Source organism: Chroicocephalus ridibundus, chromosome Z (genome assembly GCF_963924245.1).
Source record: "Chroicocephalus ridibundus chromosome Z, bChrRid1.1, whole genome shotgun sequence".
Taxonomy (NCBI): Eukaryota; Metazoa; Chordata; class Aves; order Charadriiformes; family Laridae; genus Chroicocephalus; species Chroicocephalus ridibundus.
The window spans coordinates 29,817,745-29,845,294 of NC_086316.1; positions in this window are offsets into that span (position 1 = coordinate 29,817,745).

A 27,550-nucleotide genomic window follows, 5' to 3' on the forward strand; every position below is an offset into this window, starting at 1 on the left:
TGGCTCCTCAATCACTTGGAGGAGGAATTTATTGTCAATGCGCTCCAGGAACCTACTGGATTGCTGATGTCCTGCTGTATTGTCCCCCAAGAAGATATTGGTGTGGTTGAAGTTCTTATGAGGACCAGGGCCCTCGTGGTTGGGTGGCCTATAGCAGACACCCACTATACTATCACCTTTGCCTGTCTTCTCTTTAATCATAAGCCATAAACTGTCCATCAGCTCCTTTTCCATCCCCAGCCAGAGCTCCATACACTTCAGGTGTACACTCATATAAAGGGCAAATCCCCCTTCTCTTTCCCTCCTGTTCTTCCTAAAGAGCCTGTATCCCTCCACTCCAATATTCCAGTCACGGGAGCCATCCCACCACATCTCCATGATCCCAATGAGATCATCGCCCTGCAACTGCACGCATGTCTCTAATTCATCATGTTTATTCCCCATACTGCGTGGGGATAAACAGTTAAAGAACTGTACTGCTTTACAGTTGCAGTTTTCTGACACTAAAGAATTTAATTTAGAACATACTTTTTCACATTAATGTAGATTAAAAAGCCAAAACATAAAACTACATTATTCTTAACAACTGTATATCTATAAGCAAATATTTTACTACATATTAGAGATGGAATACTTGACCATATCAAGTATTGACTAGGTTAAGTATTGTCTAATTGAGGTATTTGATCACTGATTCAAGAGTATGGTCCGAAATGGAAATAAGGATGTGACAGGAACGAATGACAGTTAAGATTTTTTTCTTTTGTTCCCATATGAACAGCAACTACAACATACGGAACAAAAGAAAAAAGTGTTAGTGCTTTGGAACCTATCATATAAAACTGACTAACGATTGTTTGAAGACAGTGCAGTAAATCAAAAAAAAGCCCAAAGAAAGTTTGAATGGTAATCCACCTGTTTGATTAGGCCAATTCATTAGTTTTAAGTCACATATGTAACAAATTCTGTGAAAGCCAGAAAGTAGGATGTACACCTATGCCCTTATCATTAGAACAGCTACAGAACAATTAAAATTTCCAGAAAAAAACAATATTTCAAGGAAAGTAAATTTGTATGACAACTATTTTAAAAACTCAGCCTCTTTCTCGTGTATATTTTGTCAGTGGGGAAGCTGAAAAAACATCACACTGAATTATACAGGTCGTGTTGTTGTGTAAACTATAGAACAACTGTATTTGGAGAGAGTGACACAATAATACAAATGCTAGCAAGGAGGAGAAAGTGCACAAGTCTGACTTTTTCCTTGTTGGAAGAATATGCTTGGATATAACTAGGGATATCTTTCTCTAAAGGAGCCATTGGCCCTGCTAGCTTGGCAATCTAAACCCTCCTGTCACTGAGTTTTTGGGTGTAATATTCTCTCTGTACAAAGCAAAGATAATAATATATATGCAAAACACTCATATACCAAGCAGTGAAAATGACTGTGAAATTGCTATGATTTAAGGAAGTCAAATAGCCTCAGCCTATCGTTTCAGAAATATCTGCAACACTGAGGGACTTGCACTTTCAGATAGCAGCGATCAAGGCTGTTTTCAGACTGAAAAGGGAGTAACAGCACATAGTATGATTCTTGTCATCATTTTATCATCTTCCTTGTTTTGAAATTTCCAGTAGTTCTGGGTGATTTATCCAGTGAGGACGGAGTTCCTTCTATAGCCTATATGATGTGTCTGCTTCTTGGCCTTTGGTCTGTTGTATTTTTTTAACTCAACATAGTTATGAAAAGCCACTTTGCTTCCCGAGGATTTTGCTGTACTTACAGGCAAGGAAGACCGGGTTTAATTTTATGGGGGTGTTTTTTTTCTTCCTGAACTGCCAACTGCACATGAATAAAACTCAGAATATTTGAAAATAAGACTCCAGAAAGGCCTAGCTATTTTGTCTGTACATTTCTTTTTGTTTTCAGCTTTGGAGACAATGCTGGGTTGCTCGGGGGAAACATGTTTACTAAGTGATATTGATGGCTAAAGTGATACCCAGGACTGCTGGATGGAAATGAGGCTATAAATAGGTGTCCCTGCAGAAAGGCAAAAAAAACGTACTTCATGTACCAAGTTCTGCTCTTTTCTGCACCATATGACACTCAAGTTATTACACTGATTTCCATGGCAGTCCTCCAAGTTTAAACTGACGTAGCCTGAGCAGACTTCACCTCACAGTAATTAGATGGTTTGATGGTTTTCTTCAAATGTCATATTCCAGGGAATGCAGCCAGTTAAATACACAACTATTTTCCCAATTCTTTTATGCCAGTTTTGGAGAAATATATATGCTATTAAACCTATGGTATTATAGTGTTCCAACAGGGCATGTTTGAAAGACTTTGCACTGCCAGATTTAACAACACATGCCCTCCTGTTAAACTTGCATTTGTTGAAAACCAAGGGGTGATGATAGGCCAGAAACTTAATGACAATAACATAATACCTCTTGAGATCTCTTCCAACTCCATGTCATACTACATTTTTATCTACTAGAAAGTTTTTTTTAAAAAAGATAATGAAGAAAGGAGGAAGTGGTGGAGGAAATTCTTTTGTAACCGCTGAAGTGCTTTTAATGATATGGAAAATTTTTCCATCTCCCCTTTACAGCCAAAGGTTGCTGTAGTAAACAAACATCTCTCTCAAACTCTCTCTCATGTGCATGTGTTTTTTCTATGTATAGTCCTAGTCATGACATTAGTTATTGGAAGTCACGTTCCCATGCCTCTTCTCAGACTCTCCAACTGCCATGATTAGTTAAGTTCTCTGAAGTTTCCTTTTTGCTGTAATCTAATGAACAGTACTTCTTTGTTTGCTCACAGTGTGAAGCTGGTTTACTTTCTAGTTTTATTACACTGCTAAACAGAGAGTACATTGCCTGTTCTTATCCTACGGGTAGCAAGATACATTTTATCTAAGATTTTAAAAAAATTGTTTTTCATTTTTACCTTATTGTTTAACAAAAACAGAAATTAAATTGAAAAGACTTTATGCTGCCCTGAATCTAAGGACTGGCTTTTTAGGAAATAACATCCCAGTTAAATTTAGTTAGGTACCTCAATTCAAAGCAACCTGTCTCCATATTTAGACTAAGAGTCAGCACACTGTTAAGTTTTCATTATGAAGGGCCTGATTTGGTTCTCGTTAATGTCAACAGTAATGACTGGTTGATATCAATGAAAACAGGCTCTGATTCTGCAGAAAGCAGTAGTTTTAGCAAGAGTGTGATTTATTCATAGTTACTTCAAAAAAGGCCTACTCTAGTTATAGTAACTTTAATGACTTCAGTATTTTTCATATTTATATGTACATCATCAGGTAATTAAACAAAGAAAGGAAACTTACATGATCTTCAAACTGTTTCCATGAAATTTTCAGTTCTTTTAATCTCTTTATATACTGAAAAGAAAAAAGTACTGACTTCTTGCTGAATGACGACTTTTATGTCTGTACATATTTCAGATCAAAATTAAACTGTACACTTGCCATGGCACATTACAATTAAATGAACACAGTCTATTTCTTGAAGGTTATAGTTTTTCGTCCCTCTGCACTGTGAGAACTACTTTATACTTTAAAAGATCACCAGAGACATTTAAATACTATTTCAGTTTTGCAGATGGGCCAACTGAAGTCAGAGCTGCTACAACTATAAGAATAATAAGCAGCAGAGCAAGAACTAGAACATACTGGTCTTGACTGCCAGACTTCTCCTCAAACTAGAAAGAATGATGCAAAAAGTAGGTTGGAAATAATAAGCCATAACAAAAAGGCAGAAAATTATCTGAATGAGATGAGTAGCAGCACTATTGACTGGCTAGATTTTATTGTACATGCACAGCCAGAAATCAACGTGTTCAGTGAATGAGTTCATCAAACAGACAGAACAATCCATTGTGATATGTCTTGACTGTTAGTGGTGCTGGCAGCTCAGCTGAACCTTACCGGGTAATTAGCTAAGGATAAATTAATCTGTTCTCAAATGTGGCCTGATGATCTTTCCCAGGTTGTGAGCCCTGCTTAAAGGCATGGTTGTTGGGTTTTTTTTAGTGCTTAATTTAGTCTTCCTTGGAACTTGACTAAATAGTTGCATCTGCAGCTATGAAATATTACTTTAACATTTTAAAAGAATTTTCCTGAGTGAAAAAGCTGCATGTGTTGGATTGATGTCAGACCATTTTCCAGTTCATACTGGATCTTTAGATTCTTTGTGCAAATGCTCTGCAGGAAATATCACATAGCTAGTCTCAAGGAAGATAAATATTTAGTTTTTGCAATACTGCCCTTAAATGAATACATGTAGCTTAGGCAAAAAGGATTTGGCACAAATCTCTTTATTTTACTTTAGCTACCATAGATGAGGTTTGGTCACAGTTCTTGAGGTTTTTAAAACTTGGTATCTTAAGCTATCCTGTAACACATCTAGTTTCTGGCACAAATTACTGTTTCAAAGATTCTGCTTTAACAGTAGCTATTCCCAAATATTCTTTTTGATACTTGGTCCTATGGCTCTGTCTTATTAGAGCTGGCAGGATAAAAACATAATTGATATTTTAATTTTCTGCAAAGCATTTTTTTAAAGGAAAATAAAAAAAAAGAACTGCATTCAGGATACTTGTTTTCCTCTAAAATCTGTTGAAATCACATCCCATTAATGCAAACTGGAAATCAGGCTGTTCTGCACAAAGAACGAATACAACAGGCTCCCTCTTTCCCCTCATACACTTTCCTTAAAATTTAAGGCTTATTTGAACTGCTAAACATTTGAGTTGACTACACCCCTCGCCCCGCCCCAGTTCTATTGTGCATCCCATAAAAACCTGATTTTCAAGTAAGCTCTCCTTCACAGCCTTCACTTCTCACTTTTACAGCCATTGGTGATAAAAGCAATTCACACCATGCAGAGAATATGCTAATTGCTTGCACCTACACAGACAGTCACTGGGCATCTATTTGAACTTAAATATGGCAGCAATTGTTTTTGCCTACAATTAGCGGGTTGCAAAAGCAGCTCTCCATTACTTCACGAAACATGCTGTCAGCTGAGGTATAAGCACAGACCCCTCTGCTCATCCGCAGGGTTGAGGGTTTGTGCAGCTGCAGAACGATCCATTTCTGTTGCTCTGCTGTCTGTGGATTCACTCTTGAACAGAACAATCGCAGACAACTACAATTTTCCCCATGTTAAGCCTGCTGTTTTAGGATTCCCACATGCTACTTTTTGACTTTAACCTTAGGCTTGGCTTTGTGCTTGTTAATTTTTATTTGTGTCATTCCTGTACAGATTTTGGCCTAGAGATGCTGCTGTTGGAGGCCAGCATGCTGCTTCTCCTCATCCATACTCCTCAGACAAAGGTGTCAAACTTTATAAATTAGGTCTTGGGTATTCATGAAAATTGTCACTGTTTGTCATGGGATGGTGCCTCCACACAATTGCTAAATATTCTTTATTTAAATGAAAACATGCTGTACACATAACCTGCTGGAGATGTACATCCTGCTCTGTGTATATTGATAGTGGATGTAGTGTTGGTTAGAGGACTTTGGCTTTTCAAGTAGCCTTTCATACTTTGGCATGAAGCTTGTTTGTGGTGGAAGCCAAAGTGAGGAGGGTGCCAGGGCCTGCTCTCACGCTGGGGTGCCCCATCTCACCCGTAGGCTAAGCACCCCGCACCCGCCTATAGGCTATTGAGCACAGAGGAAACAGAAGTAAAAGGGCTGTAAACAAGTTCTCTCACCCTGCCTTCCAGGTCATGTCCTTTCCTACCAGCTGGTTTCCAGCCCAGCAGCTCAGGGGCTGGCTGGGTTGAGGCAGATTTGGTGGCCATCTCCTCTCCCCTCTGAGGTACCTGGCTGCATACCCACTTCCTCCTCTTTCCCATGAGTTGGCAAGCTTTGCTGTCCCTGAGGCCTCACTCCTCACTTGGTCATTTCCTCACACCGCTCCCCCCATCTGCCTTCCAGAAGGTTCCCTCAGGGAGGGCTCAGCCCCCTGCCCTGTCAGAGGCCTCCCATCCTTCCCAGCAAGGACAAGCTGAGCCTGTGGCCTCCACTGGTGCCAAGCTGACCCCTTGGCTAGGAACAAAACACAACAAGCTGCACACGATAAACAGTGAACAAACGAAATAAAACAGACGTGGTCTTTAACAGCTGGTAACTTGTGGAAATTGCGGCGTCAAAGGGGCGGTGGCAATGCTGAGTGGAGGGAGGCGCCAGGCGGAGGCAGATATCCCCAGGCCTCACCTCATGGTCTCGCTGCCATGGAGGCGGCAGTGGCTCCATGGCACTGATTAGCAAGGAGCTGGGGGGAGGAAGGCATGGCTGGGCACTAAAATGTCCATCTCTGTGAGTGCAACACTGACTTCAGCCGCCTTTGGCATCAGCTGCCCAGCAAATCTGTCAGAGCATCTTGGTGAGATTCACAAGACCACCTTAGCTTGCAGAGCCTCGTCCTGCTTCCCAGGCTTGGGCAAGCTGGGCCTGTGGGCAGGAGGCCTGAGCCCGGCGCAAGCCTGTGGCCAACAGCAGCGGCCTTCCCTCAGCTGCAGGCCCTCAGGCAGGGGAAGAACCCTCCGTGCCATCTGCTGGGGAGGGGAGGTTCGAGGCAGGCCTTGCACATGCTTGTTAGGCTTTTTAAAAAATTTCCACTATTTGCAAGGCGTTATTTGCTCCTCTGGGATGCAGCTCAAATCCTGAGGTGCATAGCTGATTTTGCTTGCTGATTTTGCTGTAAGATAGATGTTGCAATAGCTTCCTGTTCCCTTGAGCAGCATGCAGAAGTCAGATGTCATGCTTTCATGAAAACTGAAAATTAAGTGAAAACTGGCTTGCACTAGTGAGTTTCAGGCTTGGCAGCTTAGCTCGCCACTGGTGGTGTGACCGTCTGCACGACCACTCAGTATCTGCTTCAAATTCTTCACCTTTTTATTAAGAGTTTTCCATAGTCCATTAACAGCTTCCTAGTATGGCCTAGTAAGGTCAGGCTGTTGTCAGCTGCAAGGCTGGTTTTCTCTGAAGTTTGTAAGTTTGTTCTGACAGCCTATTTTGATTAATGGTAGCCCAGTGCCACTGAACACAGCAGGGCGAGAAAAGGCAACATGCTCCTTTGGCTCAGATTTGACTGATGAACCAGAAAAAGCTGCAGTGAATGCGATTTTCCTTTTACATGGGGCTTGCGATCAAAACAGTTTCGGTGCATATTAACTAACAGCAGCAGGTCGGGCAGTTAATAAAACCTTCACATCCAATGAGAGATGGGGAGAGAAAACAAGAGCACAACCTTGGGTTTCTTAGCCTGCACAGGCAGTGCCAAGCTACTTTCATATATCACTCAAGATAAGTGAACTGGGATATTAAGCATAATCAAGGAAAACTAGGTCATATGTGACTCATAATTAGGATATTCAACTACAAGGCTTGTGAGATATTAAAAAAAAAGAGATATAATGATAAAATATATTTAGACATTTTATTTATTTAGGAATATTTATGTGTTTAAGAAACAAAATCATCATAGGGCCACAGAATACAGGCTAATAGAATAATTCAGGCTTCAGAGGTCTCTGGTCTAATATGATGCGCACAGCCATGGTCAGACCAGGTTGCTCAGGGCTTCATCCAGGCTTCATCCAGGATAAGCAACCTTCTGAGGAGGGAGGGAGCCTGCACAATCGTCCTGGGGAATCTGTGCCACTGCTTGCCTGGCCTTCTAATGGAAAGGCATTCTTACAAGCAAGAAATGCCCAGGTCCATCTACCCAGTGGCCCCTCACAGGCACCAAAGGCAGCTATTAGGTGCTCCCCAAGCCAGCCCTTCTTGAGGCTGAATCAGACCTGGCCCCTCAGCCTCCATTCACAGGACAAGTGCTCCAGCCCCAGCAATCTCAGTGGTCCTCTGCCAAACTTGCTGCAGTTTGTTTATGTCTTTCCCATACTGGGACTGGGGGCCCAAAACAAAACACAGTATCTCAGTGCGGTCTAATGAGGGCTGAATAGATGAGGAGTCTCCTCCATTAATTGACTGGCTGTGTCCCTGTTCATACAGCCCAGGACACAGCTGGCCTTTGTGCCTTCTAGAGCACACTGCTGGCTCACGGTCAGCTTGCTGTCCACCCAGACCCCCAGGACCTTTTCATCAGAGATGCTCCGCAAGCTGGCAGTTGCCAGCCTGGATCACTGCAAGGGGTTATTCACTCCCAGGTCAGGACTTCTCACCTGTTCTTGTTGAATTTCATGAGGTTCCTGTATGCCCATTCCTCCAGCATTCCTCCAGGTTCCTGTATACCCATTCCTTAGGTCTCTCTGAGTGGCAGCCCTGCCATTAGGCATATTGACTGGTGACACCAGTTTGGTGTCATCTAATTATAAGTTATAATAATCCATATAATTTTTAAATTGTCCTTTTTATTTTTATTTTTCAAAACATTCCTGGGCAAAACAACCTTCAGACGGGACTTCTACAGGAATTTTGACTTAGTGGGACAAACCAAGTAGAATTTGGTTTAGGGCCATTGAAAAGCTAAGAAAATTAGACTGCCCTTGCTGTAAGAGGATTTTACCAACATTTAATAAATTTTGTGACTTAAAGAGTGTATTGGCCTACTGGAATTGAGCTTTAATTCACAAAAAGTCAGCCACTATTTTGGATTTGATTTCCATGTTTCCTTAAGCTTAAAATAAATCTTTGTGCTACAGTAAGATGAATATCAATTCATCTCCATGCAAAAATTTTTTTAATTGAGAGTAATTGTAATAATTGACCTGGAAAGCGATAAATAAATAAATAAATAAATAAATAAGATTGCATTTCTTAGCCTATGAAACATTAAGTTGCTCAGAAATGAGAGACAATATACTTTCTCATAGCTGCTTTTCCTTTAATTTTGGAGACATTACTATAACTTAATGTGGTAAGCTGTTTAATATTTATAGTCCCTGTGATCTGCACAGTGGTATGAGTCTGTAGATGTCCTCAGGTACTGAAGAAGGACCAAATCATTAAAGAACAAAGAAGAACATTTATATATCAAGTTGCCTTTTATTTCATAAACCAATTTTGATAATTTTCTTCACTTGTTGGCAGACAAAAATGTGATCTGTACTGTCTTCAAAATCAGATAAAGGGAAGGCTCCAGGCAAGTCTGGATGATGTTACACCACAGGCAGGGAGCAGATGACTTTTGAGACAAATACAAGTCTCAGCTAAACCATACAGAGTTCACAAGTCTCATCCAGGGTTGACTTATACCAGTAACTACCCATGGTGCTGGCAGCGTAACTAATAAAAGAATTTTTAAAATACTGTCTGAACCCCTGCATAGAACAGGTATTTCCAGACACAGAAGTATGTAGAGTTGGTCAAACTAGTTTAAGTGTTTTGCCTAATTTAGGAAAACAGCAAAAAAATTTTTCTTTCCTTCCTCCCCTTTGTCTTCCTCATCACTTTCTTTCCTCAGCAAGGTGTTTTTAATTTCCTTGAGGTTTTAGATTAAAATGCTTCACAGTAAAAAAGGACAAAGTACAATCTAATCAAAAGCTGTCATGCCAGGCAGAGTTTCCTTTAATTTCATTGATAGCTAATATTGGCTGTGTTTTAGCTAGTGCCTGAACAAGCCAGAGAATCATTGTGGAAATAATTTTAGTAGCTTCTAGCCTTTGAGTTATCCCTTTGGGAGGCATAATACAACTTTTAATCACTCCAAGTGGATGTCCGCATCAGGAATCCCAAAAGTCAGGATCTAGAAACCAATGCAGTCAAGACAAGATCTTCTGTATATCTTTCTCTATATTTATTCTCTTTCTGTATATTTTCAGATAAAGGCTTTTTTTATTACAGTATATACTATTTATATTATATTAAATAAAAGGCTCTGACTGCCTGTCAACTTTCCATTTTATCTCCCCCACAGCCCTCTTTGCTAAATGTTCTTCTTTCATGGTGGTCTCTTCTGTGTTTTAAATGTTATCTTTTATGAATGGAAATCTCTAGAGGGTTCTCATTATGAAAAACATTTTTGGCAAAGTATTTTTAATGGTGACAGTGGCAAATTTGCATTACATGCTCAAGCATACTGTATCTCTGCATTAGATCTACCTGAAGTGCACTAACGCAGCCACATGGAAACAAAGCCATCTCTTACTTTGGACACTAAACACACCTTAAATTTGCACCAGGCCAAAAGATAGCGTGCTCAAAAGCATTAATATTGCTAGAATAAGAAGATTCAATGGTGCGGTTCTCTATCACACATTATATTATGTTTTACTTCACATCAGACAACCTAGAGAAACATTCCTCCAGTATGTAGCTGCTTGCTATAGGAACCTGCATACTCTGTCTGAAATATTGTATGCATTTTTTTGCAAGTTATAAAATACTACATCTCCTCATCCTGTATCTTCTTATTGTAGGTATTAAAATTAACAGTATTTGTCCGCCTTCTGCTGTCATCCCAGTTTTGGAATCTGAGCATGGGATTCTCCTCACTTAACTTGAGCCATATGAGCAGTTACTACCTGGTTTAAAAATCAAATTCTGTCTCTGTTTGTAACCAGCAAAGACAGTTCCTAGACACAGAAAGCAGAATAAGCTTTACAGACCTCTGGTTCCATCTGTATCTTTCTATTGACTGGAGATGGAGCCTACATAGCTAATATGAACTCTAATATCTGCCTTTCAGGCTGCTAAAGTTAGGTGATACTGTATTAATCAGTTTCTCTGTGGATTATTCAGGTTTTTTTAACCTATAAAAACTGTATTCAGATTTCCTGTTTTCTTAAAATTCATAAAACTTGCTTATATAACGAGATTTATTTTTTTTTATAGATGACTAAATGAAGGTAGACTTACTTGCTAAAGCTCATCTGTATGGATCAGGTAGGTGTCTGATAGTTGTTTTTTTTTTTTGTCACTCCACTGTGTGACTCACATGTTTGTGGCTTACATTTTAGTCCATATTTAGGCCATGTGTGGATATGTTAACACATCTGGAGTAGGACTTGTGTGTGACTGAAGGTAGTCAATGCAAGCAAAAAAGTGTTATTATTCTGAAATTAAGGCTAAATCACCACTTGTTAAGCATTATAGGATGTTATGCTCCAGGTCATCTTTCGGACCAACAAAAAAACTAAGGTTCTTGTTATTTGTGGACGTTTAAGGTCTCATTGTTGTTTTTCAACACTGTAAGATACGTGTACATAAATCCTGGTGTTCTAGCTTCATTCTGTCTCATTCTATCCGCTAAAATTCCCCTATTAGTTCTATTAGCATGTTTCAGTTGATATTGTGTAGCATACATGACACTGAGATTAGGCAACAGCTGACTGCACACAGTGAAGTGACATTTAATTCTTGCAGGTGTTACGAGGATGGATTGGTATTTTTATGATTCTGTCTTTACTGCAGCCTTTTACCTTAAAATTATTTCTGTCAACCTAGCCACCATGCCCTGAGGACTAGGGCGGACCTCAAATTACCTTTCCTGAATACTGATAACAGAAGATAATCTCTGTGAAAATGTGCAGACACTACAATTGCAAAACCTGATACCTGATTTTCCTCCCAGCCCTTCCATAAACTTCTCCAAGTATACGGTCCCAAACACATGTTCCTCCCCTCTTGTGGTGCTGTGACAAGCCCTGCCCTTGCTAGCAGAGTCCTAAACTTCATACAGAACTTTGCCATTTTCAGTCCCATCTCCAGCTGTCAGTTTCTCTGCTTGCACTCTTTAGTCTGGTATTAAGTAAAATAGAAAGATACTTCAGCCTCAATAAAAAAGTGATGAATCTATTTTTTCACATCTAAAGGAGGATTGCATCAGAATCTATGTTCATCAGTGGCCTGATATGAGGGCTTTAATCTCCCACAGAAAACCTCTAAGCTGTAGAGTGTTGTGTCAGAGTAGCAGGATCTGGTAGCAGGATCTGGTAACAAGATCAAGCAAACCAGCTGGCAATGCACGGAGGTGATGAAAAGGCCAAGAACAATAGGTGCCACCTGTAAGAGATCAGGTGCCACCATACAAATCTGCCCATTCCTGACAGTTTGGTCAATGTGGGCTTCTTCAAAGGTTTGTCACACATCTCCAGTCAAGAGAAGGAGTTCCCTTGCTTGTCCTTGTAACCCAGGGATCTCTTTCATGGTCAGTACCAGAAAGACCAAGCAGGTACAGCTGTGTTAATAGCAGCCTTTTGGCAGAGCCACAATCAGATGATTGCTCCCTAAAAGTTTAACAGCTGCCAGTTGTTTAGAGAAGAACAGATCCCCATGGTAAGCATTTAACAGAACAAGGTCACACCAGATTTGCAGAGTCTAGACTCAGTCAGTCAAAAATACAGCCTGAGGGTCAGCTTTAGCCTTTTGTTTGATTGTCTCCAGCCAGGCACCTTTCAGCAAGGAGAGGAGGAAAATACCTGTTTAGGCAGGTAGCGTGCCTTCCTCTATCTACCTGTTGTCACCCTCTGTACTGAGAGAAGCAAGACCTATTTGCTCATGTTATTCCCAGCTAAACTGACTTGGGCCATGGGGAGCTGGCATTCCACAGTGGGAGTTCAGATACCTTTGGCTGTTGGGAGCGGAGCCATTCTGATACAGAACATTTGTTCCTTTAATCTCTTGATTTGGCAGGCAGGCTAGTCCATCATCTTCTGCAGAAATATGTGGAATAATACAATGATTTACTGTTTTAGAAACCCTGAGATAAGCTGCTTGTTCTACTGATCATAGCCAAAGACAGGCCAATGTGTACAAGGGGCATGACACCAACATACTTATATTTATCTGTGGCTCTGTTGCTGCATGTTGAATTGCTACATACAGAAGAACGGGCAGTTACTTTAGCTATCACCAGTTTCTAATAAAGATACAACATACACATCTCTCTGAAAAATTTCAGGTGGAAGATGTTATAAATTACTTTTCCAACCTGAAAAATCCATGGGAAAAGAGAAAGAAACACAAACTATACTGTATGTTGAAGGCACAAGCGTATCTGTGTGCACCATTCACGCCACTGAGAGCATGACATTTAAGACTAAGCAAAGCCATCGGTTATGTAATTAGTTAGCAGAGGCAAACATCCTGCCTGGAAAAACAAGAACAAAAGCTGATTTGTTATATCTTTGCCATTCTCTTTAAGCGAACATGCTGCTCCAAATACAGCACTGCTGTACCAGTGTTCGTGTTCCTTCCTCACTAACAAAGCTGAAGTCGTGCTGCAGAACAATTCTCTTGTAGTGACATCAGATGCAAATGGCCTCAGAAGTAATGTATTTGTTTGAAGAAAGTCCCAGTTACTAAAATTAGCTGTATAACTGCATTTATCATGAGAGATTACTGTGTCAGTGATGCCATGCTGCTCCCTGGGAGACTTACATAATAGGTTTTTCTATCACTAATAATTCTGATTTTGAGATTCTCTGATCATCTGGGTATAACACAGGCCTTAAGCCTGCATTCAGGCAGAATTAACTGGATAGAGAGATAGAAATTTCCAATTACTTGCATTAGCTGTATGACTACATTTATTATGAGAGATTACCATGTCAGTGGTGCTGTACTGGTCCCCACAGGACTTACCTAATAGGTTTCTCTGTCACTAATAATTACGATTTTGTGATCCTGTGATCAGCTGGGTATGACACAAAATTTAAGCACGTGTTCAGGCAGAACTAGCTGTAGAGAAGGAATTTAACTTCTGACTCTACAGAAATAATAGTGTTTATGCACTTTCACATATAAACACTGCTGCTAAGACTACCTTACTTCAAACAAACTTATCCTCATTAGATCCAGTGTTCTATTTAAACACTAAAACACAATAGGCACTGCATATTTGGGCAATCATTGCATGCATCGAATGATGTTTAACCACCCGTCAAGTACAATAATCCCCTAGAAATGCACCAGCTGAAATACCGTGTTGCTTTTATAGACCCGAACTCACAAAGAAATAGAGGGAAAACCATCTAAATGGGCACTGGCCTAAATAGGGTACCGCCAGAGCCAAGAACAAATCTTTGTTTATGTCAAGTATTATGGAACCATTACACAATTTGATGACATGTCCAGGGTATTCTCAGCAATCTCCCTACTCAGGGGTAGTTCAAAGGATAGGAATATGGCACAATGTGTTAGGCTTTCAGCATTTAACTAATATTCTGATTGGTCTGTATTTGTATGGATTCCATAATCACCTGGAAAGAACTGTCATACAGAGCTACAGTTGCTGGTGTCTGGGAGATAGATAGTCTGTTTGAAATGTGGAGATAAACTTGTTATTGTTTTAATTATCTTTATTTTATTAAAAACTAAAATTATGTCATGAATTCAGATCAGCAAAAGAGGAGAGAGGCGTGATTCTACTCAAATGTTAATGCGGACTTGACCTTGAACTTCGTCATTGTTTGTACTGACACAGACAGAGGAGTCAACATAATTCAGAGGGAAAAATCCATTGAACAACTCATAAATCAGGCAGTTCTCAAATTACTAGTGAATACACAGTTTTCTCCTATTCTTTCTGTTTGTATTCATTTGTATTAGCAATAAACAGAAAATTTTCCAAGGATAGAGTCTTGTGTTGAAAAAGACACAGCAGACAAGCAGAACTAGATAAACACGGGCTATAGTTATTGTACTGATAATATATACGTATGTGGGCATATTGATAACCTTTAATGAATTACATACATTTGCACATGTAGATATTACCGCATTGTATCTATTACCTTGTACCAAGGCCTTGGTAAAGTCTTCAGGAGTCTGATGCATACACAGGCATGTCCAAACTCATGACAAAATCAGAGATAAGGAAGATTCCATTGCTACTTTTCTTAGTCTTAATCTTGTCTGTTTCACAGTGGTCAAAGACCAAAAGGAAACAAACCTTGGATGTACTTTCTGAGGCTCTCAACAGCAACAGAATTTCTTGGAACTTGAACAGTTTGCTCAGATGCATTAGAGACAGAGTCTGGAAACAAAGTAAATGACAGAAACCGATGGTATTTAGTCATTCTGAAGGAAGATAAGAATCTTGGTAAGAACTCATTCCTCTCATTCTTTTTATTCTCTTGTCCTAACTAGTGGTGAATTATTGCTGACTTTTTTTAAAAAAAAAAAAAAGAAGACACAACAAAACAAAACAACAAACCCTTTTAATTTGATTGTCTGGACATTCTCATAAACTTTAATGTAAACTAAAAGTGAACAGACTCCAGATCAATGAATTAATAAGTACTGGTCGGTCAGTACCAGCTGTACACAATAGCATGTTGTATTTTAGTTACAACCTCTACTATACATTTGACAGAGTTTTATGAGTATAAAACTCCAGAAGGATTTCAGGACTAGGCACTGGTTTATTCCAGGCTTCCTTCTTTCTGGTAACATGTACTCCTAAAGAGATATTCCCTTTGTTTTTCTCCTCAGGTTGTCCATCAAGATTAGGGCTCCAACTACTTTTCTCACCAAATTGCTTTTAAGTGGGAAATACCTTATGAGACAATGCTGAACTCTGTACTAGATTCATAACCAAATATTGTAACGAAGTTACAGGGTAGTGTTATAACAGGAAGTCAAACTGTATGGATGAGTAATGAAGAGGGGAATAATAGAGGGGTTAAAAGCTGTTTTCGGTATAGTATTGTACACACCCACACCCACACCAACCACAATTTCAGAACGGTTTGGGTTGGAATGGACTTTCAAAGATTGTCTAGTCCAATCTCACAACAAGAACAAAAACTGGTTAACCAGATTATAGGAGGTTTCCCTAGGTAATAGGCATGCTATTAAACACCTTTCTTTTAACAATTCTGTTGAGGAATAACACTTATGTGTGTATATCAGCTATCCAGAAAATAAATATTAGAAATGTTTAGAAGGTAACAAGTATCAGTTAAGGGTACAAACCTCAGTTTGCCTGTTGTTTCTAAGAGAATTTTCCTGCTTCTGGTTGTATGTCTTTTATATGCAAGCCTTTTATCTTTTATTATTTAGCAATCCAAAAAGTAAGTGGAGCATTCTGGCAAGAAGGGCACTCAAAAGCACACAAGCAAGAAAGCAAAATACTCTTCTTTAGTGTAAGTCTGAGCTTAGAGAAAATGTACAGGGATTCTAAGTCCTACAGACACAGTAACATAGTACTTATTCTTTCCATTCATTCCCTGCTCAGTGGAAAAATGGGAGACTTGCTTAAAATCCTTAAGAGCTCTTCTCTCACCACTTCCGCTGTGACTAATACAGATTTTACTATCTAATTACAGCTCTGCAAAGATGCCCAATGGCATCTGGGCCTGTTTTCCCTGCTTACATGAGCCTTTTTAGAGACACCAAGGGTAACACCGTCTATAACTCTCTAATCAGTAGGTCATTTCTGATCTGAATTATACTAACAAAACTGAGATCAGAATTTGGGACTATGTAATAGTAATGTCTCTACAGTGGTGTAAAATTAATGTGAGGAGAATGAAGCTCATTGATTTCAACAGAGCTTCTCATCAGAGTAAAGCCATTAGGATTGACCCTGGGAATCTTGTGACACAATGTACCAGGAAGCAGCTTTTGTTTGCACACACTGTGGCTCTTATTTATTAATATGCGAGAACAACAATGCCTATTGTCTCTTTTCATATTAGAATGTTGTCACATGAGCAGTTCAAGTGACACCAAGGATTGCAAGGCGAAGACAAGTGGTTCTCTCTGGCTCCAACTGGAAACACTGTATATTTCAATACATTAATACTCAACAAATATCCTTTCAGATTAAATCACTCAGATAATTTTTTTTAATTAAAAACCAACCAAAAAACTATGCCTAACTGAAAGTAAGTTTACCCACCTAAACAAAGGAATGTTTTGTTATGAAAATCCAAGAACAACATGTGTATTTTTTAAAAAAATATTTAACTGAATGATCTAAGTATCAGAAATTAGGTTACAGGTTATTTATTATGATAAAATTACAAAACTACCCACTTTGTTCCTGTGGTGCTTGGAAATTTTAAGTGCAGAAGCATAAATATTACATGCAGTTCTGTTTTGCTGTTTGAGATTCATCTTTTTTGTCCTTTCTCACTAGTATAGTTTAGCCTTACAAAATAAACAACATATAAAATATTTAACCCTATTTACATGAGCCCTATTATGTATAGTTTCATCAGAGGTTTTTTACTCTACAAACCTAGAACAATCCTTTCATTTTTGCCTTATAATTGCTGCTTTCTCCCCATATTCTAAGTGAATCAGTTTTGCATAACTGCATCTATTATTCCATTCAAGAGAAGGGAGGAGGACACTTGCAAATGGTATCAGGCTAACTTGAAATTAATACAGCTAAGCCTTCAGCTAGTGTTTTAGTGCAAGGAGTAACCTGGCTCCTGTAGATTTCATGATGGAATAAATGAAGAATAACAAAAAGGAGGCAATGAAATAAAAAAGATTTATATCTGAATTGAATTTGAAACTATCTAAAACACTGGCATGTAGGCAGTACTAAGGAGATACTTGTCCTGGGAAAGGTAGGAGCAAGTACGCATAAGGCGTTCTCAGAAATGCCAAAGTGCATTCCCTTTTGCAAAAATTTATGAAACACATAGGCTCCAATAACCAGACACTCCCCAGACACAGATTTCAACAGGAGTGAAGTTATACACTAAAATAATTTTTTTAATCTAATCCTTGAATGCCTAAACCATATTTTGTATACTAAAAGCTAGGTTCAAAAAGTATCTTAGATTTTTAAAATGGAATTGAATAGCTACGTCCAACATTACGACGCCACGGAGAACTTTGAAATCCACTTCCCTTTTAACTCTAGTGTCCATATGTTTCGGCAGGAATGTGCAAAAATTCCCAAACATCCAATGTCACCAGGCTGTTGGCTCTAAACCTCAATAAGCAAGAGAGACAGGACAGAGGAGAATATGAAAGATCTCTTTTTCATTTAGTATTCCTTTTATGCAAATTACAGCAAATTCAGTTAGTAGCCCAGCAATAAGAACACTTGTTCTATAAGAATAATACCTTGATTTATATAAACAGATATTCTTGAGTGGATTGAGGCACCCCCATACTTTGTAGAGCTGAGAGCTTTTATCAGTATTTCCCAAAGCTGTATTTAAGCAGCATTCTACTCAGTTTACTGACTTCTGTGAACCCCATTCTATGTTACGGGCTCCTTCCTATGTGTGTCACAGATGTTTATACATCTAGCTCGGGACAGATAATTCCTTTAGTCACAGGATCCCCAAATGCTCAACATGCCAATGCCCAGGAAGTTCTGCATGTATCTACCTCCCATTAACCTTAAAGCCTTTAAAAATCCTACTGTTTGGATTCTTTAACATTTAAATATCTTTACAAGTCTGGCCTTACATTCCTTAGTTACTTAAGGTACTTCTGAACATTGTATTTCTATCTTTTCTGTACCATTTAGATAATATTGTATAACATACGGATCCAGAAAACATCTCTCAAATGCCAAAGGCATTTAGCATTAACCTAATTTTAAAAACTTAGGACAATGCTCTCCCTTTCCCTTTCATGACCTGGGGCTCTGTGGAGACAGAGAAAGGGAAGGCACAGAGCCAGGAAATAGCTTATCTAAGTACTCTGAGTCTTTCATAAATCAACAGTATTACCACTGGAGAATGAAGCCAAGAGAAGAATAATGCCAGCATCACTAAATTGCAGCCACTGTGCATCCTCCCTGTAGGGGAGGGTAGTGTTATTGCACAGCAAATAATGCAGCTTAGAAGGAATAGAAAACAGAATTACAGCTTTTTGTGGATGCTCTGAAATATACATCTCTGTGGATGAAATGAGACTTCATAGCTTCACTACACATAGGAAAAACTGGTTTCTAAGAGTCTGCCCATGATTCTGCTGAAGTGAGCAGAAGATTTATCATGGTCTTCTCAGGAATTCAGGACCAGCACACAAATTTATTTTTTTATATATATACCAAATGCTTGACAACTTATCTCTTAGGAGCTGTTACTCTGAAAACTTATGTACCGCAACGGAATAAAATTACAGAAATTTTTGTTGCACAAGCAATTACCATATTTTATAATATTTATGTAACAGGCACATCTCTGTTGAAGGGCCGTGTTCTTTTAGATTCTCATCACGTGCTGTTGAAGTCTTTGTGAGCTTTGCCACTGACTGAATGGGCTCTGGATCATGTCCTTACTGCTAACATCATTCTGCAGCGATAGTCTAGATAGCTGGTAAGGAAGAACAGTGGCACCCAGTGGTGATTTGCTTTTTCTTTTCAAAGTATGTTGTCTTGAAAGACTTTTTCCTTAGCTTTTTAAGCAGACGTTCCCATATAATATATAGCCTAGTTTAAACAAAGAATAGACAGACATCTATGCATCTATTATACAACAGTATACATACAGCACATGTTGTAATTCATAAAGTAAAAGGTGGCTTTTATAATTATAATGTAATTATAGTGTTGATTTAAAAGGAAATAAACAACCAAACTGATGCACCTTAGAAAAAAAAAGTCACTTCATGTAAACTGCTTAGAGTGACTCTACTTGATTAATGGTAATCCCAATTCTGCAGCAGTTAAAGAAACTCTGTCCTAATGAAATGTTAAAAATTAATACCAGTTGAGTATTTAAGTGCAGGTAGCTATCCTTTATTTTTTACCTTATTACAGGAAATAAGTAGTGAACATCCTCTGATTTATTCCATAAGAATGCCAGCTTCCATTTCCATTTTTTTTCCCCCCAAACTTCACGATTTTGTAAAGAGGAGTTGTTTAAAAAAAGGATGCAGCTTCTTGTAACAGTGTGGTTCTTGTTTCATAAACATCGTCTTTGCCACTGATTCATACTGATTCATTGCAGGGATGAAACAAGGAAAGCCAAGGCCGCCTTGGAATTAGACCTGGCTAGGGACATCAAGCAAAACAAAAAGAGCTTCTACAAGTATATTGGAAGCAAAAGGAAGACCAGGGAAGTTGTAGGCCCACTGCTGAATGAGGCAGGAGTCATGGTGACGGAGGATGTGGAGAAGGCAGAGTTACTGAATGCCTTCTTTGCTTCGGTCTTTTCTGCTCGGCCCAGCCCTCAGGAGTCCCAGGCATTGAATAAAGTAACAGGGAAAGAAGACGACTTCCCTTGGGTTGAGGAGGAGCGAGTGAGGGACCAATTAGATCATCTAGATATTCACAAGTCCATGGGCCCTGATGGGATGCACCCGAGAGTGCTGAGGGAGCTGGCGGAAGTCATTGCTGGGCCGCTCTCCATCATCTTTGAAAAGTCCTGGAGAACAGGCGAGGTGCCTGCGGACTGGAGGAAAGCCAATGTCACTCCAGTCTTCAAGAAAGGCAAGAAGGAGGAGCCGGGGAACTACAGGCCGGTCAGCCTCACCTCCATCCCTGGAAAGATGATGGAACAGCTCGTTCTGGGTGTCATCTCAAGGCGCGTGGAGGAAAGGAAAGCTATCAGAAGTACTCAGCATGGATTCACCAAGGGGAAATCATGTCTGACTAACCTGATAGCCTTCTACGATGGCATGACTAGATGGATAGATGAGGGGAGGGCGGTAGATGTGGTCTACCTTGACTTAAGCAAGGCGTTTGACACGGTCTCCCACAGCATCCTCATAGGGAAGCTTAGGAAGTGTGGGTTAGATGAATGGACAGTGGGGTGGATAGAAAACTGGTTGAAAGATAGAGCTCAGAGGGTTGTGATTAGGGGCACAGAGTCTAGTTGGAGACCAGTGACGAGTGGTGTTCCCCAGGGGTCAGTACTGGGTCCAGTCCTGTTCAACATATTCATCAATGACCTGGATGAGGGGATAGAGTGCACCCTCAGCAAGTTTGCTGATGACACCAAGCTGGGTGGGGTGGCTGACACACCGGAAGGCTGTGCCGCCATACAGAGAGACCTGGACAGGTTGGAGATCTGGGCAGAGAGAAACCTTATGAAGTTCAACAAGGGCAAGTGTAGGGTGCTGCACCTGGGGAGGAACAACCCCATGCACCAGTACAGGTTGGGTGCTGACCTGCTGGAGAGCAGCTCTGTGGAAAGAGACCTGGGAGTCCTGGTGGACAACAGGATGACCATGAGTCAGCAATGTGCCCTTGTGGCCAAGAAGGCCAATGGCATCCTGGGGTGCATCAAGAGGAGCGTGGCCAGCAGGTCAAGGGAGGTCATCCTCCCCCTCTACTCTGCCTTGGTGAGACCGCACCTGGAGTACTGTGTCCAGTTCTGGGCTCCCCGGTTCAAGAGGGACAGGGAACTGCTGGAAAGGGTGCAGCGGAGGGCTACGAGGATGATTAGGGGACTGGAACACCTCTCTTATGAGGAAAGGCTGAGGGATTTGGGTCTCTTCAGTCTGGAAAAAAGACGTCTGAGGGGTGACCTTATCAACGCTTATAAATACTTAAAGGGTGGGTGTCAGGACGATGGGGCGAGGCTCTTTTCAGTGGTGCCCGGGGACAGGACAAGAGGCAATGGGCACAAACTGGAACATAGGAAGTTCCACCTAAACATGAGGAGGAACTTCTTTACCCTGAGGGTGGCAGAGCACTGGAACAGGCTGCCCAGAGAGGTGGTGGAGTCTCCATCTCTGGAGACATTCAAAACCCACCTGGACGTGTTCCTGTGTAACCTGCTCTAGGTGACCCTGCTCTGGCAGGGGGGTTGGACTAGATGATCTCCAGAGGTCCCTTCCAACCCTATGATTCTATGATTCTATGATTCTATGATTCTATGATTCTATACTCCAGGTTATTAATTATTCAACCCAAAGTATATTTATTTGCTAGTCACTTAGAAAATGCTGCAGATTGTTTTTTGGCTTGGCTACTGTAACCAAGCCAAACTTCTCTTGCATATTACCTAGTTTCTTAATGCTTTTACCTGGTGTACTGCAGGAGGCACTGGGTTGTCTACAGTTTGGCTTTGTGGCCACCATACTGCCACCAACGGCGTCTATACCATTAGCTTAAATGTAGTCACAGTTGTTATCTGATGCTAAAACAAATTGATAAAGGAAATCTTCTACATACTGTTAAATCATTCAGTCTCCAAAACACAAGGCTGTAAGCAAAGTGCTCGTTTGAAATGTTCCTAGCCCTTCCTAGTTCCTGAAACTCAAACAGGAATTATAAAAAAGAGTTAAGTGGCTCGGGCCACAACTATATACTGGAGGTCATTATAGCCATTTATCTGGATGGACAGTTCAGAGCTAATGTGTCAGAACATTCTCAGACTTAGCTTAGTTTTTTAATATATGGATAGCCTATAAAACAGCTATGAAGACCTCAAAAATTCTAAGTACAAGGTGGACCTATCAGACAGACCTATGAGAAGCAAATGTAGATAGTATTTCATTTTAATTTTGTGTTCTGTCATAGTTGCAGCCGTATGTTTTAAAAAAATATGGGTAATAACATGGAGAAGATTATATTGTTGAAACAGGGAGTAAAGATTTAGGCAAACTAACTACTCTATCGGGGGAATAGTACTTAACTTCACCAGTATATTGGAGCCTTGGGACTCATTCTGTAAGACCAAAATCACAGAAGTGAAGCAGCTGCCTGGCCTAGACATATGACAGCCCATAGCACTGGATCAGGTGTAGTTGTTTGACCCTTTGCCATCCAGCAAGATAGATAATGGAGTCCTCAGATTTGATACCCACATTTTGTAACTGAAGCATTACTAGAAGAGGAGGAGGGGAGCACACAGCTGTCCAAATAGCTGCGCGATGAAGAAGTCTGAAGGTGGACTTCCTTTAGGAAAAGGCATAGAACACTGCTTAATTATTTGTGAATGAGCATTTGTAGTTAATTGACAACCAAGACAGTCTTTCAATTTTCCAGCATTTTCAGAAAGGGAGGTTAAGATGCTATGTTAGATGCCTTTCACTGAAAATCGTGAGGCACTATTGAGTAAGTCCTCATTGAATGAGTACACCAGTAGCAAATTAGTAAAGCTAAGCTTTACCTGATTTCTTTGACAAAATCATATGAACTTGACATCAGATGTGGCTTTTGTTACTTTGATTACATGTTTGTAAGCAAAGCAAACACTTCTAAACTGTTAAACTGTTGTAACATTTTCTGCCTCATATGCCAAGTGCTGCTATGGTCTGCAGCACAGAAAGAGCATGCATATTAGTTCAGCAATACATTGTTTATTTGAAATGTTTTCTTGTTTTCTGAATAGTAGCACACAAAGAAAATACGAGATTTGAGTAAGGAATGCTATGTCACAAATGTATTTGCACTCAGTCTTATAAGACCTCATTTTTTAATTACACAGTACTACAAATATGCACAATGTCTGTTACTCCACTGTTCAGAATACCAAATGGTAGGTAATTGTGATGACAGCTTGTAAGAAAGCAGTGCTGTTGACCCCAATTACTAAAATCTGATTAAGAAGCAAACAAAATGAAATTCACTCACAGTCTAAAATTCGTAATCTCCTGTCAGTGTAAATTAACCAATGCTAGCAGATCTGGCTAAGGCTGCTGTAAAGCATTCATGTCCAACCCAGCAAATCTCTTCTCTGCTGTTAACATCAAAATTGTCATCCTAACACCGGTTTGGTAAATTGGGATTTCTCATATCTTTACAACATACCGCTTTCAAAAGCAAGAGGATGACCAAACAATATACAACAAAAAGGCAAAAATAGCAAGCTCAAAGGATATATGATAAACTCCTATTCTTTGTTTTTGAAAAGAGAACCTTGAAAGTAAGGTTGCTGAGAACTTACACTAACCTAAAAGAGCTTAATAGAAAAATGAGAATATTCCTATTGTTCTCTTAGGCAGGATCACAGCCAGTTTTGCAATTGGGAGTCTCGCTATGCTCAGACAGAGTTCCAGCTTCTGGGAAAGCCAGGAGCTGCTCTTCTTCCATTACCACTGGGGAGAACTGCCACATCAAGCATTAGTTGACTCCTCTCCATCTGCTAAATGCAAACAAATCAGCACTATTAGCAAGGACTCTATTAGCAAGCATCAGCACTATTAGCAAGTGAAGGGCATCAGTCCTAGAGAGAATCAGTTTCCAAGTAAAGACCAATGTCAGACCCATGGACAGAGAGACTCACCTGTCCAAAAGTATTCATAAAGAAACCTAGCTACCAGTTTGCCAAATGCTAGTGTCTGAAGTTTGTTTCTTCAATGAGACTAATGATTTAGATATTGGTTTATTTAAACCTTCAAAATGCCTCCTGGATACAAATATTATAGAATCATAGAATCATAGCATCTTCATGGCTGGAAAGGACCTTTGAGATCATTGAGTCCAACCATGCACACACACAAAAAAAACCCAAACAAGAAACCAAACCAACAACCTACAATCTCTGCCCTTCAGAGCATGCCCTGAAGTGATTATCTATGAGCTCGCAGCTTTTTCCCAGAAATAATTCAGTTATCATACTCATAGAATATATTTCTGAAGGACTATAAAGAACATGGAAGTTTTCTAAATAGTTACAGCTTTAAATATTACAGAATGATCTTCTGCAAACACATGCAATCATTTTCTATTAATTGCTGTTTAATTAGTAACTTTATTGTTTTAAGCTTTATTGTTATTACTTTATTTTCTTAAACCTAGATAAATGCAAGGGTTATGCATAAAAAAACCCTCAATAATATGCAGTAGACATTTGAAATGAGAATTTCGTAGTTCACTAGGGAATAGAATCATAAAAACATAGAAGTATAACATGGTTTGTGTTGGAAGGGACCTTCAAAGATCATCTGTTCCAACCCCCCTGCCATGGGCAGAGACATTTTTGACTATATCAGGTCACTCCAACCTGATCTTGAACACTTTCAGGGATGGGGTATCCACAACTTCTCTGGACAACCTGTTCCAGTGTCTCACCACGCTCATCATAAAAATTGTCTTCCTTATGTGGACTAGATGATCTCTGAAGGCCCCTTCCAACCCCTACAATTCTGTGATTATGTCCAGTCTAAATCTACCCTCTTTCAATTTAAAATCATTGCCCCTTATCCTGTCACTACGGATTTTCATCTCTGTCTATCTTTCTCATAAGCCCTCTTTATATATTGAAAGGCCACAATAAGGTCTCCCCAGAGCCTTCTCTACCCCAGGCTGAACAACTGCAATTCTCTTAGCCTTTCTTCATAGGAGAGGTGTTCCAGCCCTCAGTAGGAATACATGATACCCATTAACTTTGTTTTTCTCTAAAATTAAGATAAGTGGAAAGACCGATGTTTTCATGGCTAAATTTTTTGAGTTTATATGAATAAATTGCCTCAGTTTTTGAAGCACATATATTGTTAAAATCAGAGAATAAACTTTTCAAAGTTTAAATTCATCAACTAGCTAGCAATATGGCCATACTGACTCTCAGTTTGAAACATCCAAAGTTTGAGATGTTCAGGTCAGGCCCTCAATTATTCAGATCGCTCATTCATAGATTAGATTCAGCAAATATAGGACATACTTATCCATCAGTGCTGGACAGAAGTAATACTCCAGAGCTGGCAAATCAACAAAGGTGTATTTGAAAAGATGTAGATAAGCCAAACCAAAATTATAGAAAGCTTTAAGACTACTGAAAACATTCCCCAATATGCAGTGGCCAGTTGAAAGTTCATAAAAGTGAAATAGTCTTTTTAGTCCCTTTAAGAAAGTACTTATGCCAAAAAAAAGAGAGCCCCTCCGATTCTCTCCAGGGCAATCGTGACTTAGGTCAGTAGTATAGTACTCACAATTTAATGACTATGGTTCATACTGCTGGAACAAAGAATGAATTAAATGAAATATGGAGGCCTCCTGGATATATAAATATGGAGCAAATTCACAGTCACCAATGTTTTAATCTGTAGTGGCAAAATAAGGCAAAGGCTGAAAGACCCAGAGCATAGTACTGATCAAAATGCTTGAAAGAGCTTAGAACAGACTAATCTGCATTAGCAGAAAGATAAAATAGATCTTTCACTGACTGTAGATCTGTCAGCAGTGAGTGATTACTGAGAGAATTTGATTAAACTTTAAATCCATTCTTATTTAAGTTTTTCCAGGTTATGCAGTTTGTGTTCCTTGACACTGTACAGTTAGTGGAGCAGAGTCTGAAATATAGACAAGAAAAGGCAGCCTGTGAACAACATTCCATCTTATTTTGGGTAACTGCCAAATAACTCTTAAGTACCATAATTTTATTTTAAATTTCTGCCTTGAAAACTGTCAACATTGAAAAAAACCTTGAAATAATAATGAGAAGAAATGCTGAGTCCTAAAAGTACAGATTCAGGTAGAATCATTTGGAGAAAGGTATCTCTCAGTATGAACTCTAACATTTCTGTTTGTGCATGAGAAGAATCTGGTGAATAATAAGTTTTCATTTCATTATGTCAAGACCACACAGAAATGCTGTTATTAACCCCACACATCGGTAGCCATGCTGTCAAGATTTTGTAATCCCTCTCCCAATTTTGGTGCTGAAGAGGATTTTTTTAAGTGGAAAACTCCACCAGACAATAAATTGCAGTTCAAGAAATGAATCCAGTTCAGTTCTGTACTCTTCTGTGTATCTCTACTTGGAGTACTGCAGTTTCTTTGTACGGAAAATTTCAGATCATCAGTTTAGGTCTTCAAAGCTACTATGTCCAACAGAAACAAGATGCTAATGACATCGTGAATTTGAGCAAAGGAGGCAAGAAGATGGAATGTACTTTCATAGCAAAGAAATTCTGTTGGTCTGGGAATCAGCTGAGATGGAAGCAATTTGGCTGCATTTGATGGACACACAGAGAAACTCCACATTTCAGAGAAGAAACTATATGCAGAGTGGATTAAATTTAGCCTCTTTGCAGCATTATGAACAAAATCAAATGATGGATAGGATTCAAATTGAGTGGTTTTATATGATATTTTCCCAAAACTGTTGTCTTCCTACTCATATTTTACACAGAACTGGGATAGTTAACTCTCTATGGAGAAATAAACTTAAATGTTATCAAAGGACAAATATTCATTATCATATATGCAAAATATTATAAAAACTGAGATTCCTCATGCTTGGTAGGACATGGTGAAGGACAGTTGTATTAGATCAAATTAATTACAAAAAAAAGAGGAAAAAATAGAAGGTATGCACAATATATTTGGATAAATGATGACCTGCGAGCAGAAGAAAATAAAGATCTAGAAATAAACCAGAAATCAGTGGTTACAGCACCCATAACATTGTGCCTGCAATAGTGAGCTTCTGAGTCTTTTTGTCAGAGAATGTAGAACAACAACAAAAAATTTTGCATTCTCCAGAGGTGTACAAAAAAAGTCAGCATTCAGACTGAATGACAAAAAGAATTAGTTTATAACGGGCCTGATCCAAAACCAATAAATTTCCGTGAAATGCTTTATTTACCTTCCACAGTCTTTGAATGAATCTACTAGTTCACTAGACAAATGAAATTAGTTTTTCTCTGCTGCCTTGTTGTAGTTAGCATCTGTATCTAAGGACAGTTTTTTCTACTGGTGTTCAGAAATGAAGAACCAGAACTGTCTTGTCTGTATTGTG